A 20039-nucleotide genomic window follows, 5' to 3' on the forward strand; every position below is an offset into this window, starting at 1 on the left:
TACCTACTTCCGGGTGCAATTAGCCACTTGAACCTAATTCTGAGTGTGCAAGTGTTTAATTTCATATGTGAGGAGGTGATTCCAGATACAGTTAGTTGTGCCCTCAGTCTTTGCACCTGCAACTAATTGTGACTAATAAAACTAGTCTTCATGCAAGTTAGGTTGAAGGCACACATGGTGACTCTGGGGAACCAAGAATGGGCGTGGTTGGGCTGATAGAGGTACACGTGTACTAAAGGGAACAGAGGGACAAATTATTAGAAACTATCATCGTGTGGCTCTATGGTCACATTATCCTTCCTACAGTCATGCTCCTCCCCGACTAGGAATCTGAAGTCAGCCAATGAGAGGCCTGGCTCAGCAAAGATAACAGAGAAAGTCTTCTGCCAACATCGAGGAATATCCATATGGCACAGCGCAGAATTGCATTCCAGCCAGTTCTCCACTAGCTGGGTTAAGATAAGAAGGTTCCACACTGGTAGGATTTGGTAGAGAGGAGGGTCTAGGTATTGCAGAAGGATGGTGAGAACAAAGGAGATGAAGTCTGTTCTCTGTTGGATGGGAAGTTGCAAGAAGTAGGGCCTGCCTAGAGCAGATGGTTTGAGGTGTGAGCAGTAGGGTTGGTTTACCATGGAGTAAACTCATATGGAAAGGAGCCGTAAAGGTCAGCCAATAAGAGGTAGAAGCCTCTAGCATCAAACCTGGATTCTCCTCCAGACTCCTAACAAGCAGTAGCATGACTTAGTTTCAGCCTAAAGTGTATTTGTGTGTGTTTGTGGGGGGACCTCCCTTCCCCTCTGTGTATTGTGTGTTGAGATTATGAGAAGTCATCATTGTGAGGATAGTTTCTCTACATCCTGGCCCCTTTGCCAACACTCCTGGCCAAAATGGAACATGTCTTCAAGGATACAGGGAAAGTAGGAGTATCCACTGCTCAATGCTCATTAATTAAGCTTCCTCCCTCAGCACAAAGGAAGATGGTGTTTCACAGCCTCCCTCACAGTTAGATTATGGTCGAACAGCCAGTACAGTCCTGGCCCCTAAAATATGCAGTCTAGCCTTCTATTCATTCTCCCCTCCCAATTTATGAGGCTGGAAATAAAGGACTTCAAGTGGTGGAGACACATGATGGCAAGAATCTGCTTCCCTGCTCAGAGAGGAGCCACCAGACCTGCACCAGACAGGCAAGGCAGGGAAGAAACATAAGCTTGGTTAAGCCACTGAGATGTCAGCTTATTCATTACTGCAGGCAGCCTAGTCGATGTATCTTGGTGTGGCTATCCTCGCCCCAACCCCCATTCCCTGCCTTCTTGTTTCCCTTTCTTCTGCCCACTTCCCACTACCCCCTTGGCCTCATCCATTTTTTGTGCAACAGAGTATTACAGCTCTAGATTTGGGGATAAAGAACCACAAAGGAGACACTTCCGCCTTTTTCTTCCTCGCCCACACTATTGCATTGCCCTCCACAACCTCGGCTGGTCTCTCTTCCTGGAATGTTCCTCTTCCAGATGTTTGCTCAGGTGGCCTTTCCTAGGCTGAAATGACTTTTTCTTAAAGAGGCTTGAGGCCACCTGCTCAACAACTTACCATCACAACACTCTCCTGTACTGACTTTAGAGTGCGTATCAATTCATGCCATTATCTTATTTGTCTCTTTCTAGGGTGTCATCTCCATGAGAACCAGGTCTAGGTTTTGTATATTGCTGTTTCTTTAGTGCCAGAACATGCCCACATCTTCTCAATAACTAAGTATGGAATGAATGAATGAATGAGAGGGTATAAAGATTCACACCTCCAGGTCATCTAGTCTCACTTCCTTTACAAATGAGGAAATGAGGCCCTTTTCCCTAAAAAAGAGGAAACAGAAAAGCAGTTACTGCAACCCTACCGTGCTTGCTTCATGGCTGCTTTTGGAGTGCTGAGCTTGGATGTGATTTATTGAAATGAAAACTCTGGGGGAATTGTTTCAGAGGGATCCATAAAACAAATGTCATTTTCACCTGGAGAATTCACCCAACCTTCTAACCAATTTCAAATGTAGTTCTTTAATGCAGATTTGACAAATTTGAAATCTCTTACACAAAGCCATTTATCATCTAATGTGTGCCTGCCCTGCTCCGCAGTTTAAGTTATAGCTTTTTAATGGTGTAAAACATTTCTATAAAATCATCAAAATACCTTAAACCAAAACTGCCTATAAGAAATTGATGAGAGTCAAGCATTGACTCAACCTCTGAAAACATCAACCTTGCCATTGGCACCATGGGCACATCTAATAAAAACAGCTAAGGAGGTATAATGAATATCTAATGAACCATTTTGTATGTCTATGTGGTCCCTCGAATTGGAAATAAATCAATGAGCCTTACAAAATGCATATTTTAGTGGTACATTCATAAACAATAATCTTGTTTTTCTATCACAACTCGAGTGTCATTCTTTTTATAACACAACTGAAGATTTAATAATTTATTTTATATATACATCACCCAGAGCTTAAAGGGGGTGGGCAAGCTAGTGTTTGATTTATAAAAGGTCTTTGTGTGTGGAAGCTATGTGGATCATAAAGGTAAAACACAGCACTCAAAATCTAGTAGTGAACACAGGGCATGTGAATAACAACTGTAAACAAAGTTTAGAAACTTCCAAGAGTGCAATACATGGTAGCCCAGACTGAGTGCAGTGGGCTAAATGAAGGAAAATAGGCAATGTCGCTGAGCCCACGCTGGTCCTCCTGGCCAGCTCAGCCAGAGGCAGTGAGCCTCACTGACCTGGGCAGTGGTATGGTGTGTGCCCCTGCAGACCTCCCCTATGACCCGGCCAAAGGGTTCAGCTGGGTTGTCCCACCTGCTTCCTCGCTGACAATGGGTGAGCTGCTTCCCCTCCTGCTGGCATGGGCTCAAACCCTATGACCCAAAACTGCCTCTCTACCTCAGCAACTTCCCTTCCAGAGGCCAAATATAACCATCCCTTTCCCAACTCACAAAAATTCCAGTCAGACGCTGGGCGCAGTGACAGTCGGCCAAAGAGCATCTCACCAGCCCAGCCCACAGCCAAAAATAACTGGGTTAGTATGGGTTGGAGAGCCTTTTTTTTTTTTTCCAATGTTGGGACTTTGGAGTTATTTTTGTTTTGGTTTTGTCGTTTGGAAGTAAACAGAGTAACTGAAGAAGTCGCTATATCAACATCCCACTTCAGGCTCATGGATTTAGCTCCAGCTTTGGGGGGTCATGACTACCAAAGTATTCATCTTTTAAATCTCTCCAGTCACCTACACAAAGGGAGAGTCTAGCAAGTGCATCTCATCCCCACTCTATCCAGCAATGCCTCCTGCCCGGCCATGGTCACACTGAAGCCCACCACCAGGCTGTATTTTCTCCTCAGCCCAGCTGGAGTGGATGGAGTAACTAGAAGAAGCTCATCTGTGGGGATGAGTGGGGTCCCTTCCATGTTTATGCCCATGATGCATCTGGGCAGCAGACAGACCCTGGGCCCCAGAGCTGTCAGTTCAGTGCCCTCCACAAGTACTAAAATGACTTAAATTATTCATTTCCTTTTTTTAAGTACAGTGTTCAACAACAACCAAGTCCACTTTTGATCTACTTCCTGACACACACAGCTCATGTCAACCAGGTTCTTTTGCTGGCCAATTGACACATCTTGTTAAATCTTACCTAGCATGTGATGCTAAATTGCAGCATCCGGACTGGGAGGGGTGATTGTCTTCTCCATGCCCTATTTCCAAATGCAATGAATAATAAGCAATCGTGCAAAACTATAACCTTCATTTGTTGAAACATCTTTGTACTTTTGTTCTTCCAAGGCAGAATGTTTTCTGGCATTATGTGTCTATCTGGAGAAAAAAAATACTCCCTCAATTTCTCCTTGTGCATGCCTATCACACAGGCACATCTCATTTCTTGTCATATTGTATGCTGTCCCAGGACCAATAAATAATTTATGCATTTAATGCATTTGTCAGCTCTTGTGTTTGTGTCTATGTACATATACACATCCTATGTGCTAGTGTCAAAGATGTCTTTCTTTCCTTTTCATTGAATTTATTGGAATGACTAGTTAATAATATTATATAGGTTTCAGGTGTACAATTCCATAATACATCATCTGTATATTGTATTGTGTTCACCATCCCAAGTCAAAGATGTCTTCTATATTAATGGAAAGCAAGCAACCTCTTGGATGATTCTCCACCATGAAATTAACTTTGCATCTTATCCATCAAACAAGTGGAAAGGGATAATAGGTCCCTGTTCTTTACAGAAAACTAAGCACTAGTCGATACCAGAAAAGGAGTCATATTAAGCATTTCACATTACATATTTCCTAAAATTACTCCCCTTCCTTTATTCTTTTCCTAAGGAAGGTCTTTATTGCTTCAGGGCCACTTAGGTTGTAGAGGGAATATGGTTCCTACATTTCAACTTGTTCTATTTAGATTGCCTTTCCTTGGACTACTTATCATGCTTGTCATCAGGAACTGCCTGCCTCTGAGCACCTGGCGGTGCCAAGTGTGGTACCAGGTGTGTGTGTTGGCAGTCCTCACCTTCACTGCTGTCCACAGGCTCCAACTTGGATTTAACCATGGTCATCATTCCTGCCCTCATGGCAGCAGCATCTTGAGGTGCTACGAGCATGATGAGAAGCAACAAGACAAGGATGAGCATCAGGGCAGCAGCTGCTGTGATGTAAAGTCAGGTGACTGCATCTGCCTCACAGTTGTCTTTCTATTCCTGCTCCCTCTCTTCACCCATTTTCCTCCTTTGGAAGGCTTTTGTGTTTCATTGATGCCACGAAAGAATTCCCAGATTAATTCAATCTTAAAGGAAGGGATCTCAAAACACCTAGCTCCTTTGAAAGATGAGGAAAGGAAAGCGCTGAGGGGGCAAGCTTCTTGGCCAAGCTCACCAAGTGGTTGTTGAGAGAGCAATGACTGGAATCAAGTAATTAAACCCACTTGCTCTTTCCTCTATATCAGTGGCTTTTCAACATCTGTTAGCACAATCCATAGCATGAAACAAATTTTATACCATGACCCACAATGTCTACACATATAGACAACTAGCACGAAAGTCTCACAATACAATACTTGTCTTTACTGTATGTGATATACTCTCTGATATTTTCTATTGCAGTATATTCATTTAAAAATATTCTGGAAATTGCTTGCCAGCATGTGCACTAAAATTGGAACAATACAGAGAAGATTAACACGGCCTCTACACAAGGACAACATGCGCATTTTCCCCATATATTTTGTATATTTACCAAATGTTCCTTTTCTTTCCAGGGATAATATTTATAGGTATGCAGTCAAATGATTTGCATTTTTTCTAATTAGATACATCGACTGAATGTCTACGAATGTAGGAGTTGAATTAGATAAGGGGATGGGGGAGTCCCTTCCAGCTCTAACCTGCCATGTGCCTAATCAGGAATTATCTTAATGTCTGATGTGTTTGTAATTCTGAAATGCAGAATGGCTTGGTAGAGAGAACGCTGGGGCTAGTCCTGGCTCTGCAGTCTTCGAAGTGTGTAGCTTTGGGTGAGTTTTCTCTGGGTTCTGTTATCTCATCTGCAAGATCAAGCTGTTGCTAATTGACAGAGTTCTGAGAATTGAACGAAAGGATGCAAATGAATGCAATAAAAAGCTCTATACACAAGACTTATCCTGGAACAGCAATGGTTTTAAATTCTCACATTTCAGAGAAATATGGTGTCTCAAGATGTTTCTGGATTCTCATCAAAACACCTGCATAATGTATTATGAATAAATTTGGTATAATAAAGGAAAACTATACCCTGGAACTGACTCGTTTTTAAATGTTTTGCAGGTGTTTGGAGGGGAGGGGCTGGCCCTAAATCTTGAAGATGTTCAGCCTCAAAAAGTAGAGGTCATTGAGACCAAAGATGACTCTATGCTCTTGAAAGAGAAAGGTTATGAGTCACAAATTGAAACCCCTATTTAAGAAAGGTTGCTATTAGTGAGGATGAAGCAGAAGAATTGAAATGAACATATGGTTAAACATTCATATGCAAGAGCCATGCAGAAGCTGGTGGGACAACTGAGGCAGAGAGAATGAAAAGGAGTCCAAGGTGCACTCAATAGGCTCCAATTTCTTTTGAAGAAGGCATCTTTCTAGGTGGTTAAGATTGGTTTCAGTGTGTTCTAGCTTTAGACTCACAAAATCCAACTAATAAAAATGAAAAAAATTGACACAGAAATTATTTTTGAAAATATTCAAAATGTCTGCAATGACCTTGCCAGGAATGACAGTGAGAAGGATCCTTGACCACAGAGAACATCAGGCAAAGCCTCTCAGGGGTTGGTTGAGGTTTGTGGTGAGGGTGGAAAGGGCATCACTGGCACCAGGAAGGAGGGAAGGAGGCTGCTTCATTGTTGCTGCCACTGGGTGAAACGGAGCAGAAGTTGTCACAAGGATCCTGAAGAGGAGGAGGACGCTGTCAGAGGGGGTGGAGGTGGCATTTCCAACTCCTAAAATAGTGCATTATCACTATTAATGAACTGCTACAGGAAGCTCAGTGCTGTGTTTCTCACTAATAACCTTACAAACCACTTGGGGGGAAAAAGAATACAGAAAAGGTTATGGGTATGTGTTAATAGGTTTTAAGTGACAAGATACACAATGGTTTATGGCTGTCACTGTACATGCCCACAGATAACATATTTTGTATTTTTGAATTAAAAAAATCTGTATGATCCTTTAAAAGATTTCCAGCTATGCTTACAAAGTTTATTCCACTACCCACCGAAAATACCACGTTGGAGGACAGCCCACCCCAAGTGCGGAAGGGCAAGCCTTGAGCACAGGCCGTATTCCTCTCCTCCCACATGCCCACCTCCAGCCTGCTCTCATCTTCTCCTCTGACACCCACTCTCACTGTACCCTCATTCCAGAGCCTTTTCAGTGTCCTCTGGAGCCTCTGTTCCACAGCGAGTAACCCCCGCCCCCTCAACTTTAGCCGGGGGGTCGGGAGGGGTCCCTTCTCTCCCTGTTTCCTTTGAGCCTCTCTTCACCCTCATCCAGGCAATGTCCATCCTTCCCATCCATCCACTCCTCCCAAACCCCCCCGGGCCGGAAGAGAGAAGATCGGTGTCCTCCTTACCTTTCAAAGATACCATACTCTTCTACTTTCATGTGAATGCCTCTTTCTCTTCCTATGACACCTGCTTGCCCACCACCACCTCAGGACCTCCCACTGGCATTTTGGTTGCTTACCATCTTAGTTCTATCCTAGAGCTTGTCATCAACTCACACACTTTCATATTCATGTGGACAACACATCCAGTGCACTGGCCCTCACTCCCCTCCACCCCTTTCAGTCTCCTGTCACAAGTTTGACTTTGGAATCACCTAGCTTTGTCTCACCTGTGCTATTCGCCCTGCTCTCTGGTCACTTCCTCCTCTCCTGAGACCTTGTTCTTATAAATACACTTAACCCAACTTTTAATCACCTTGAGCCCTTTCATCCCCCATTCTTTCCATTTCTCCAAGCTTCCTCATGATTTTGCTTCTGTCCCTTTCAACCTAGACCCTAGAGCCCAGAACTTCAACTACTACTTGACAATATTCTAAACCAATGGTCTATAAGTTTATTTCATAGTGCACAGCCAACAATGAAAAAAAGAGAAATAACTGAGCACATACCTCTGACATTCATTCATTGCATAAATTTTACTCCTGGGTTGACATTTTCATTTTAAAACATACCACAAAAATGTACTAGCAATAGTATAAATAACAAGATCTTAAAAGTAAGAGCTTCAGCATTCTCTGCCCATTCCCAGTGGATTATCTTACCCAGCCCTTGGAGGTATGCAGACCACAGATTGGGAACCATGGCCCTCAGCCTTCTCACTCTCCTTTCCCTCTGTCACATTCACCCTGCGAACTCAACCCTGAATTCTTCTACCAACCTGGAGCCCATCTAGCCTTAAGAGTCCTCTTCTCTCCCAGGTGGCTGCATGATGCTGGGGGACCAGCTGGATCCCAGGTAACCTTTCCGGACTTTCCCTCTCTCCTGAGGACAATGTCTCTGATATCCTCAAGGGGCAAAGTCAAGTGGACAGGCAAGAATATTTCCTTCATCTTCGTATCACCGGCATCCAGCATAGTGCTAGGCACTTGACTGTGAGCCACGAGTGTTTATTACATGAATTGTATATACACATGGCATCTCGATCGCTCTAGCTGCATGGTTGTAAAGGCATGAAGAGCACATAGAGAAAGCCCAGTGGGTCAAGAGTCCCAGCTGGTCCAGTGCTTAGTTCTGATGCCATGTGAGAATCACCTGCTCTCCCATCACGTGTCTGCCCACTGTGACCCAAACAATCAGCTGGACCTTCAGAAGCCAGACACTCCACAGAGGACCCCAGCTCAAATGAGATCATGTGTGCTTGAGGCAGCTTAATTAAAGCCATTTCACACCTTGACTGTTCTAGGGGGTTGCTATGGAGGCAGGAAACAGGGCCACTCCAGACAATCTACTCTTTACCCAACTGCTGGAAGCAGCCCACGGTCAGGGCACCTCCTAACCCCCTCACTGACGTCTGCATCCTGAGCGACCAGAGGGAAGAGACAGGCAGGGAAGGGAGTGAGCAGCCTGGGGTTAGGCACTGTTGCCTGGGTAAGAGGGTGCAGGAGGGTGGCCCAACTTTCTTCTCAGGCCAGGAAGGAATCTTTTGTCTCTGCACCTGCCCTGCCCCTGCTCACCACCTGGAGATGCATCCCCAGGTGAGCAGAGTGTGCAGGACACATGGCAGCTACAGCACTTTTCTCAGGGGAGAAGATGATTTGGGCACAATTCCCTTGCCTCCTATCAGTTCTTTCGTCTTCTCTTCCTCTCCTTCCTGGTAGAGTATTTCATAACCAGTGCTCCATGGCTAGCACCCGACATCAGACTCACTTATGGGTTTATTAAAAATGCAAATTCCTGGGCCTCGGGCAGATTAAATAAGAAATTCTGGAACTGGAGCCAAGACCTTCACTTAAACATTGTTTTCTCTCTTAGAGTTTGAGAACCACTGAAAACCAGTTACTTCTCTTCTGCCCTTCCATGTATCCTTGATCCTCAGCCCCCTTCGTCTCTCCCTCTGCCCCTCCACTCCTCAGCATCACAGTGAAGCCAGCAGGGACCCACATGGAGGGACCAGAGCAGAAGTAAGGCCCACTGGGCTTTCACCTCCCTGCACTGACCTCCCCCTCCTTGCAACCTATTGTGCCTTCATCTATGACTTCTCCTCACAGGGTTCCTGGAGGCCCCACTTAATTTAATGTGGCCTGCTTACCCAAAAAGAATACCTGGCAAGCGGGGACTTAATACGCTGAACTCAAAGTTGCCAGAGGAACCTCGGTAAATCAGGGAGCTGAGATTTGACCTAAGGTTGATCTGTTTTTGGCCAAAGCCACTATCTACCAATGGGTCTCCACTAATAGGCTTGCAAAGATGGAAATCTTAATCAGTGCCAAACCAGGGTTATAAAAAGTAGAAATGTTTGCCACTTACTTCTCTCCTGGGGATGGGGTGTGAGTTGGAGATGGCTGTGACCACAAAGCACTCTAAACCCGAAGAAAATTCTCTGATCCATTCTTCCCCTCCCAGATTTCCGTGGCACCAGTCCCCGTGCAGCTCTGACAACTGATCTATTTTTGTAAGTGAACAAGTCAAGCTGTTGTTATCTCTGCTGTGAATCAAGGATAAAAGGGAAAGGTGAGAGGGAGACGGAGGGCATGAGAGAGAAGAAATGGAGGTGAGATGCAGAAAGGCAAGAAGGACATTGGAACTTTGGAAAACGAAAGAAAAAGAGCCAGGTGCCCTCCCCAGGGGCAAAGTAACCAGCCAGCCATTTGGTGAATCCATAGCATCAGGTGACTCCTGGAAACCATAGTGACAGTCCTCCCTCTGGGTTCATTTGGGTTCTGGAGGGACTAGGGATGCCATGTGTCAAAGGGCTTGGTTAGTGGTAAATGTTGTCCATACAGGGTGTCCGCTCCCTATTTGTGACTAAGGAGCTACTGCCCCTTCCAACAGCCCCACCCAAAGTCTCAGGACACCACCGACCAAAAGGAAGCCGACCCAGATGGCACGTTTCCATCAGTAGCTGCATTTCCTCTGTCCTCTCCTCAGAGTACCTAGGGACCTTAACGAGGGTGCTATTTTAGCAAGAAACTGAAAAAGCCGAGAAGAGAGTCCGCCTGCTAAGAACATGCTGGATATTTATTGTAGCACACACAGGGACTGCACTCTACACACGTTTTAACATATATATATATTTGTTTTGAGACCAGCAGGGCCTGAGCCACAGCTTCCTGTGTTCGCCTCATCCGTGTGCAAGATTTGCTGCCAGAGGCTCATCCGGCTTCCTCTGGGGCTCTCCTTCTCCTCGGAGTCTGACTAAGACCAGAAGCTTACCCCAGCACCTCATGAAGAGACTTCCTCCAGGTCTCCTTTCTGACTGACCCCTTCTGCTTCCTGCCTGAGCTAATGAGCAGGCCTTGCTGCAAGGTGCGCTTGCCTCCAGGACCCAGCACTAGAGGGAGCCAGAGAGCGATGAGGGCCCAACTTGACCCTAAAAGAGCTGAAACCCCTGGCACACCTACTGCCTCCTCCAGCCCAGAACCTGTGAGGCTTCATAGCATTTGCCCATCCTCGGAAACAAACATCTCACCTATCATCGGATAGTTCCCTGGTAAACTCTTATGTTCTTCTTTATCAAGTCTGGGTGGAAAACAAAACAATTAATTTAAAAAGCAGCACACAAGAACCTAAACATTATTTATGTCTCTAATTATCTCATTCTAGTGGGTATTTTAGTCCCTGTCTGGTCAGGACATTAATTATCTTCATAACTACAGCAAAAAGTTAAATAATAAGCACCCAAGGCTACAGCACTACTGTAATGTGCAAGCTTAAATGAACTTATAAATTTTATTAATGAATGCTTTATACAACTCCATATATTATAAATCACACAAGAAACCTATTTCTATCTTTTAAGGGTACAGTGCAAAAGCTTTAACATTATTGAGGATAATTTTTATTAAGTTTAAAACTCCCTTTTTTTTCAGTAATGAGACTGTTATGAGGATAATTTAATCTAGTTTGTCATGAGGCACCCCGGCTTGTTAAATAAGTTAATAAATGACTGTGCATTAATCAAAGTGACAAAGCTATGAAGAGCTGGGGATGGGAGACAATTCTGGTGATAGTATTAATTAGTATTTAATTAGAAACTTAGGGCCCATAAATTTAAAAAAATCATTGTGGAGACATTTATGCAAATTGCTGGGAGCCTGCCATGGAGTTAGCTTTGCTTTAAAGAAACATGATTTTTTTCCCCAGCATACTGTACACGGCGGCACTGCAGCCACATCACGTGGCTTAAACGAGCTCTTCTTTTGTTTCCAATTTGTTCCAATTACAGGCCTGTAAATTCAAATCATTCTTCTGACTATCCTGATTGAAATGTAGAGTTTCCACAATTTCTACTAGGAGTTGTTGGTTGTTTTTTTTTTTTAATATATATAAAAAGAGAGAAATGTTTTCAAGAAATAAAGAGTTTCAGATGCTTTTTCTGCTGTTTTAATTAAGATGTGTGCCACCATTTTCTAAGAACAATTGTGAATTCCATTTGGTGCACAAACAATGCCTCCTTTTTCCATCCTGGGGAGCTGTAGTGGGTTTTGTTATGTGATATTATATTGAAGGCTGCACGGACTCCGCTGCCATCGTGTTTATGGTGCGCATAGCACTCTCCCCTTTTCTCTCAATGGCATGCTTTGATAAAGGGGCCATTTTTGATGGCCCCCAAAAGGTAATAACCAGTTGGTTCCGAACGTCACTGCTTTCCTGCGGTACATGGTCCTCTTTTTCAGACTTTATTAGTTGTTGCATTTATTCAAGAAAGGTTATCCACAGTAAAACTGCTTTTTCTATTCAACAGTCTATCTCTGTCATGGTTCATTTATGTGTGAGCATGACGGACTGAAACCCGTATTATCCACAGCTGACAAGTGTCAGGCCGACAGTTCAATCAGCCTTTCCTTGAGATGATGCCCAGGGCCCCGTGTTTGAAGTAGGACAATAAAGCGGGCAACACAATCAGGGTCAAACTGAACCAATCCCTGTATATAAAGGGGATTCTGCCTAATAACACAGTGCGATTTTTTTCCCCTCTCCAAACACATTAGTCCTTAAACAGTGACTTGGCCCTTAAGAAAATCTGTGACTGACATGAAAATGCCCAAGTTTTAACGTGGTTGGTTTATCCGTAACCTCATGGGGCTGCTTCTTTGTTGCAGACTGGTTTTGTCAAAGTCAGAAAAATAATGTATTCAGTGTCTGATCATTTTTAGGGAGCTATTTGAATGGGATTTTAAGCCAGACATCCTGATGTTGACACAGGGATCATTTTCTTGTCCTTTTGTTTTACATGTGCGGAACAGATCATTTGCATCGGCTGGTGAAATTAAATCTCTGAAATGCGTGCAAAAGAGAGCTGCTCCTTCAGCAATACTCCCAACTCCCTCCCCCGGACAGCGAGCACAGTGGCTGAGTGTGTTTCCTTTATACTAGGTCTCTCCCTGGAGCGCACACTAGAGTGCAAACCTACCTTCAGAATTAGTGCTCCTTTGCCTTGGCAACACTTCGACTCAAATGTGTATGAAATCATATCACTGCAAATCCCAACAACCCACGGCAGAGCCCAAGTCGATAAAATGCTAATAGGCTGCAGTCCGTTCCTCGGGGGGACAGAGGCCTGTCGCCCGTGCTCTTGTCCAGCCTTCAAACCACTGCAGGTGACGGCAGGCGAGGGCGGGCTGCTCACCTGTTCGGAAGGGGCCAGAGCACTAACCACCTTCATAGGGAAGAAGCCAAAGATGCCCCTTAAAGAATCACAGGGTTTTCAAGTCAGAAGGCATCACAAGGAACATCAAATGCAACCCCTGGACTTCATGGATGAGGGAGGCTCAGAGACATTTGTGACTTCCAAGGTCAAAGAGCTTGTAAGCAGCGTAGAAGAACAAAGTTAACGACGACAACAAAACTCCTCTGTATTTTGCTTCTCTTTCTCTGGCCTTATTGGGAAGGCCCACATTAGTGTGGGAGAGTCTGATAACAGGCAGAAGCCAGAAATCAGAGAGCAAGTGCTGGTGCCCAGAGCTACCAAACGGGACTTATATGGAACCCGTTCTTGGACAATTCTGGAAGGTCTAAGTACTGTGTTCTCTGGGTGTTGGCGATTCTCCGTTCACACTGCTCTGCCCGGTCCATCCATTTACCCGCATTTGCTGTCCCGCTCCAGCCCTGCAGACCACATTGCCCACGCTCTCTTGGCCGGGCGGGCCGGGGGGAGGGGAGTGGCGGGGGGAGGACACTGACAATGGTTGGTGGTGGATCAGAGGGTAGGAGGCCAGAGGCGGAGTAGGCCTTCCTTCCTCACACCCTGCTTCGACTCCTCATCTCTGAAGCGGCTAATCCCACCATCACTTCTTTTCCACCACGCCCTCCCCCAGGGCGCCTGCTGCCTTGGGCCAAGTCATTCCACTTTCCTCCCTTTTGCCTCTTAGTCCTCAGAGGCCAACAGCTTCCCTCTGTGGCTGATCTCTGGGTGCCTGCACATGTCTTGTTTGTTCACCTAACCCTGCCCATACTTCTGAATGTCGTCCCTTCTTTAAAGTTGCCACCCGAACCATCTCGATGAATTCTACTTCCTGCTGGGTCCCTGACTGACACACTGAATTGCTTAGCTTCCGACTGGTCTTCCTACTTCTAGCACAGTAGTTTTTAACATATTTTGGAATCCCATAGGGAATCTAATGAAAGGTATGGGCTCTCTCCCCAGAAAAAAAAAAAAAGTCCACTTACACACACATACACAAAAATTTGCATGTAGCTATAGTGTTAACAGGCTTCTAAATGCTATCCACAAATCTTCTAGGGACCCCCTGAACCTCCAGTTCATTCTTTCCACCTTTACTAACTTAATCTTCCTAAAACACCCATTTTTTTCCCTGTGATCATATGCATTTTCGCCTCAGAAACCTCTAGTTGTGTCCTACAACTGCCATAAAGCGTGAAGCTCAGAATCCTCAGTAAAGCGTTTCAGACTGAATCTGAATCTGTTAAGAGAAGAGCTCAGGCCGAAGCCGGTTTGGCTCAGTGGATGGAGCGTCGGCCTGCGGACTGAAGGGTCCCGGGTTCGATTCCGGTCAAGGGCATGTACCTGGGTTGCGGGCACATCCCCAGTGGGGAGTGTGCGGGAGGCGGCTGGTCGATGTTTCTCTCTCATCGATGTTTCTGACTCTCTATCTCTCTCCTTTCCTCTCTGTAAAAACTCAATAAAATATATTAAAAAAAAAAGAGAGAGAAGAGCTCAGAAGAGCTCAGGAGAAGGAATTTAATAGAAGGGAGCTGTTACAAAGATGTTGGAACAGGTGAAAGGGCGAAGGGAATGGTAAGGCAGCCAAAGGGGCGCACCAGCAGGAAGCCAGTACCTGGGGGGGGAGGGGTGCGGGCAGAGGGAGAGCCCAGGGGGCCAGGCTGCCTGGAGGGGCCACAATCATAGTGAGTGCTGCCAGGCAGGGGCTGGGGCCTGGGAGAGGGTGTAGCCACTGCGGTGACGCTGCCCAAAGCAGGAGGAAAGGGCAAGAATATCCTGGCCCCTTTCTCCCCTGCTCTCCAATCTTCCACAGACCATGCTACCCAGGTGCCTGCTGACATGGAAGCCGGCAGGGCTCAGGGTCTCGAGGTTCAGGGTGGCAGAAGCTGGGTGATGGACCTAAGATCAAACAGGCTAAGATCCACAAAACTCCTCCAGAACCTGGCTCTCCTGCCATGGAGCCATGGTGGAACCTGGGGTGTCCTCGGAAGGCTCAGTCTTTTTTTTAATATATTTTATTGATTCTTTACAGAGAGGAAGGGAGAGGTCTAGAGAATTAGAAACATCGATCAGCTGCCTCCTGCACACTCCCCACGGGGGATGTGCCCGCAAGCAAGGTACATGCCCTTGACTGGAATCGAACCTGGGACTCTTGAGTCCGCAGGTCCACGCTCTATCCGTTGAGCCAAACCGGTTAGGGCGGCTCAGTCTTCTAATAGCTACGGCGCCCCGACTGTATGCCAGACACTGGTCCCAGGAGGAAGGCTGGGGAAAACGGCCCGAGAGTTGCAGATACGCGTTCAAGATTGAGGCTGAGGACTTGCTCAGGCAGAAAAGCCCGGGTAGCTCACTGGAGCGGGCAACCACAGAGCTGGGCAGGCGGCGGGCAGCAGTGACTCAGGGGGGACAGGGCATGGGTTTGTTACTGGGATAGGCAGAGAGAGAAACCTCCGAGGATGAACCAAAGACTTCAAAAACTGCCATTGAGAGGCTCGGAAGAAACCACACCCCTGGCCCTCGACTCAAGTTGTAAAAGGGCCAGATGCCCTGAGAGCTGCGGCCATTCACTGGAATCTCCTGCGGAGCTTTAAAAAAAATAGAGGCTGTGGTACGTCCAGACAGTGGAATAGTATTCAGTGCTAAAAGGAAATGAGTTATCAAGCCATGAAAAGACATGCAGGAAACGTAAATGCATATTACCTAGTGAAGGAATCCAATCTGAAAAGTATATGACATTCTGGAAAATGATTCCATTCTGGAAAAGGCAAAACTATGGAGAAAATAAAGTCAGTGGTTGTCAGGGGGCTGGGGGAGGAGGGATGAATAGGCAGGGAGCAGGATTTTAGGGCAATGAAACTACTCTGCATGATACTAGAATGATAGATACATGTTCTTATAAATTTATCCAAACCCATAGAACGCACAATGCCAAGAGCGAAACCTATGTAAACTATGGACTCTGGGTGATAATAATGAAGGTTCATTGGTTGTAACTAACGTACAATTTGTTACATTCTGTTGAGGGATGTTGATAATTGGGGTATGCTGTGCAGGTGTGGGGACAGGGGGAAATGAGAAATTTTTTCCCCCTATCCTTCTGCTCAGTATTACTGTGAACTTAAAACAGCCCTGAAAAATAGTCTATTTAGCCCCGGCTGTGTAGCCAGTTGGTTAGAGCATTGTCCTGATACACCAAGATTGCAGGTTTGATCCCTCGTCAGGGCACATACAAGAATCAATCAATGAATACATAAATAAGTGGAACAACAAATAGATGTTTCTCTCTCTCTCTCTCTCTCTCTCTCTCTCTCTCTTTCTCTCTCTCTCTCCTTTCCCTCTCTAAATCAATAAATTTAAAAGAAACGTCTATTTAAAAATAATGAAAACTAAAATAAAATAGGAAGAGGCCTCGGTCCCTTCTAGGAAGGGGTGTGCTGAAGCCAGTTCTTAAACTGTTAAATTTTCAGAGCCAGCTGTTGAAGACAGCGTTATTTGAAATTAGATTCTATAAGCTTATAATTAAATGCCTTATTAAAAATAAAGGTAATAACTACTCAACATGTGTCACTTTTTAATTATTTTACTTCTATCTGTGCTCCCGAGGTTGCCTTTGGAGAAGCACAAGGTGCTGCTGGGCCCGGCTCCTCAGCCCCGTGTTCAGGGCTGTCACGCTGATGGCTCGCAGACTATTTACACCACAGAAATTAGCCAATGCTATAAATCAGGGCTGGATTTATTGTGTTGAGTGTGCAGATCAGGGGTCAGCAAACTACAGCACACAGGCCAGATCTGGCCTGCAGCCCGTTTTTGTATAACCCACAAGTTTTCCCATTTTTGTAGGACTGTTAAAAATAAATAAATAAGTGAGGAGGAGGGGAGGGAAGAGACCATTTGTGGTCCACAAAGTATAAAATATTTACTATCTGGCTCTTTACTAAAAAACATTGCCAACCCCTAGTCTAGACTTAAGAAAGTGATGGATAAGATGTTAATAATGCAAATTAAACTTAAAAGTGCATCACATCTGAAACCGTTATACTGTGGATGGCACCGAAAGTTGAGGAAATGCTCTTACAGTGTTTGAAAACTGTGACCCCCACCGGCAAAGCAGTCTCTCACCTCACTGATGAGCAAGCGAAGTTCCAACATACATCATCAAAAATAGCGACCAGAACTCATGCTGAAACTGCATCATGAGTCAGTGACTGAATATGGACAGTAACCGAGCATTTATTTACAGTCTGATTTTGTGAAATCACAGTCGAATTGCAGCCATATGTTAACAAACACCAGAGTTCTGCAAAAAAAGAAAAAGAAAAACACAAATCAAAACAAAAAAACAGGAAAGCATCATTTAGAATCAATGGGCTAGAGCAGTGGTTCTCAACCTTCTGGCCCTTTAAATACAGTTCCTCATGTTGTGACCCAACCATAAAATTATTTTCATTGCTACTTCATAACTGTAATGTTGCTACTGTTATGAATCGTAATGTAAATATCTGATATGCAGGATGGTCTTAGGCGACCCCTGTGAAAGGGTCGTTCGACCGCCAAAGGGGTCGCGACCCACAGGTTGAGAACCGCTGGGCTAGAGTGTCCTGTAATAAAGAATACTATATATTTTATTATCATTTGAAAGATGTAGGCAACACATCCTTTACTTTAGTAAAATTTAGAATAAATTTCTGTACATATATGCATGCTTTTATTTTCCTGAAGAGCCAGTTTAACACTTTCCCCAGCTCACCACTGACCCCACCCCCAGGGTGTGACTTAATTGGTCTGGGAAGTGGCCTGAGTACTGGGATTTTTAAAACTTCCCCCAAGTTATTGCAGTGTGTAGCCAATGTTGGAAATCATGGGCTTTAGGGGAAAGATCAACGTGCAAGGAGCAGAATCCCCTTAAGATTTTGTTCTCTTTGATCAGAAAGCCCACTTAAATCAGACCAGGGAGCCACTGGGGGGGGAGCAGGGGGCGGGGGATGTGCTGAGGATGAGGGAGGGCGGGAGGTTCCTCCGGGAACTGGACACACATCAGTGGGCTGACTCTTTTCCAACTTCCCAGAACAAAAATTTCCTGGAGCAGAGTTCTCACAGCCTCCCAGACGGGCCACTGTTTCCATAAGTTACTCCCAAGGTCCCTTCTTTTCTCCTGTCTCCCTCCTAAATGTTACCCAGAGCTCACATTCCAGCCCCTGTTCTCTCAGACCTTCCCCAGCTATGCCAGACTCAATCGCTTCCCCCTCCAGAGCCCGTTCACCCCTTGCTACCAAAACACCGTGCCCAGCGGTTTCCAAGCCTCCCCTGTAGCCAAGTGTGGCCAGTATAACAAAGTTGTTCCACTGTGTAGGTAGTTAATGAGACCCGAGCGAAGTCTGATGAGGTTTGGGACAGAGCTTGTGCTTTCCTGATAGAAGTGTGAGGCACAGCTGGTACACACCCCTCCCCACTTCTTCTACAGCCATCCTGTCCAGGGCGCGAGGCAGCCAGCCACCTGCAAAGGATGGGAGGGGAGTAAAACAAACGGGGCTGGGTCTTCGAGGCCCTCACTGAGCCACACCACCAGCCCCCAACTTCTTGCTTTTGAATGTCTTGTTCTGCCAGAGAAGTAATTCCCGAGTTGTTCAAGCCACTCCTGGTTGGATAATCTGTGGTTGCAGCCAGACAAAATGCCAGTCCCACAGTCTCACAGCCATTGTCCCTCCTATAACTCTATATTCCTGCAGGTTTATTCTGCCCCGCCCACAATAGCAATCTCCAATGTGTAAAAGACTCAAGTCCCAAATATTAAATTACAGATCAGTTGTTTGATATTTGTACCCACTTCCCTGTAAGATTGGACTTTCTTAGGAAATCCAAGACAGGGGTCTGTAGTAGTATGTCCACTCCTGGAATAATCAAGGTGATTAGTAATGAGATTAGGGCAGAGTTGGGCTCATATAGCTTCATAAAGTGGGTGCATGTGCTTGGGTCAGAATGTCAGGGGCACAGAGCACAGAAGAGGAAGAGAAAGGAGCCGCTGAGAGCTGCCCCCTGAGCTCCACAGACCACACTAGCAGTAACTATTGCATACACGGTTGCATTCTGGTTTGGTGTCACATTAACAGATATCATATTGTAATTGTTCTTAACAGAATCACAGAAATGAGAGATGGGAATGCTAGATAGAATGATGGAACGCTGGTCCTTTACCGTTGAGCACTGTAATAAGCCCCCTCGGTCATTACTTACAAACTCTGCCACGACTTTGCCAGTGAGGCAGACCAAAATGAGGAGATAAACAAAATGGGTTTCCTGGCTGAACGTGACGCCTAAGTTTTAAGATTCTTTGCTGAAGTTTTAAACTGATTGTCAATTAGTCAATGAGCTATGGCAGGCAGTGTATTTCTGGGTAATTAGTGTGTGTCTTAGGGGGCTTATTTGGCATGAGGCTGAGGGCAAAGTAATTTGTATCTCCCAGGAAGTGCAATAATTGCCTCAAGCTGAACTGCTTGGTAAGTGTATTAATTCTATTGGAAGCATTTATGGCACTGTGTATGGCATCCTGTATATTCATGATGTGTACTCATTATCCCATGAGTGTGGCATCCCCGGGAACCAGGGGAAAGGGTGGGGTTGTTTGTGCAGGTGGAGAACTCTCGTGTTGTCAGAAACGATGCGTGTTGGGTTCTGAAATTCATCTTAGTAGGAGACCACTGGATCTTACGATGGTGAAGAGGTAGTCTGTAGAAAGGTCAAAGGTCACAGGTAAGGTCATTTGCTTAGAAGTCGCTTTTCAGGGAGCCAACGACCTCTTCAGAGCTTGTAATGCGGCCCAGGGAGAGCCGAGAGTTACAGAGATTTACAGAGGTTAGGAGCTTGATCCTGGTACCTGTGGACACGGCCTTCCCCGACCCTGTTCAGGATGTCCAAGGCACAGCCAAGGCCATCATTCCTTCACTGAATGCCCAGACAGCATACTGGTTACCTATTGTTGTGCAACAAATTATCCCAAAACTTAGCAGCCTAAACAACACACATTTATGATTGCACAGTTTCTGTGGGTCAGAAATAAGTGCGGCTCAGCTGGTCTCCTGCCTCACAGCCTCTCATAGGGCTGCAGTCCAGGCATCAGCAG

At 45.5% G+C, this 20039-nt stretch overlaps 1 long non-coding RNA gene across 1 annotated transcript in view; it reads right to left on the reverse strand.

The window, feature by feature from the left end:
* Positions 1-17513: 17513 nt before the first annotated feature.
* LOC107182886 overlaps positions 17514-20039 on the reverse strand; it is a 21614-nt gene continuing 19088 nt past the window's right edge. The window contains exon 3 of the long non-coding RNA XR_001513646.1: positions 17514-18416. This is a non-coding gene — a long non-coding RNA (uncharacterized LOC107182886). The remainder of the gene's footprint in view (positions 18417-20039) is intronic.

The sequence above is a fragment of the Myotis davidii genome, unplaced genomic scaffold (assembly GCF_000327345.1).
Source record: "Myotis davidii unplaced genomic scaffold, ASM32734v1 scaffold135, whole genome shotgun sequence".
NCBI lineage: Eukaryota > Metazoa > Chordata > Mammalia > Chiroptera > Vespertilionidae > Myotis > Myotis davidii.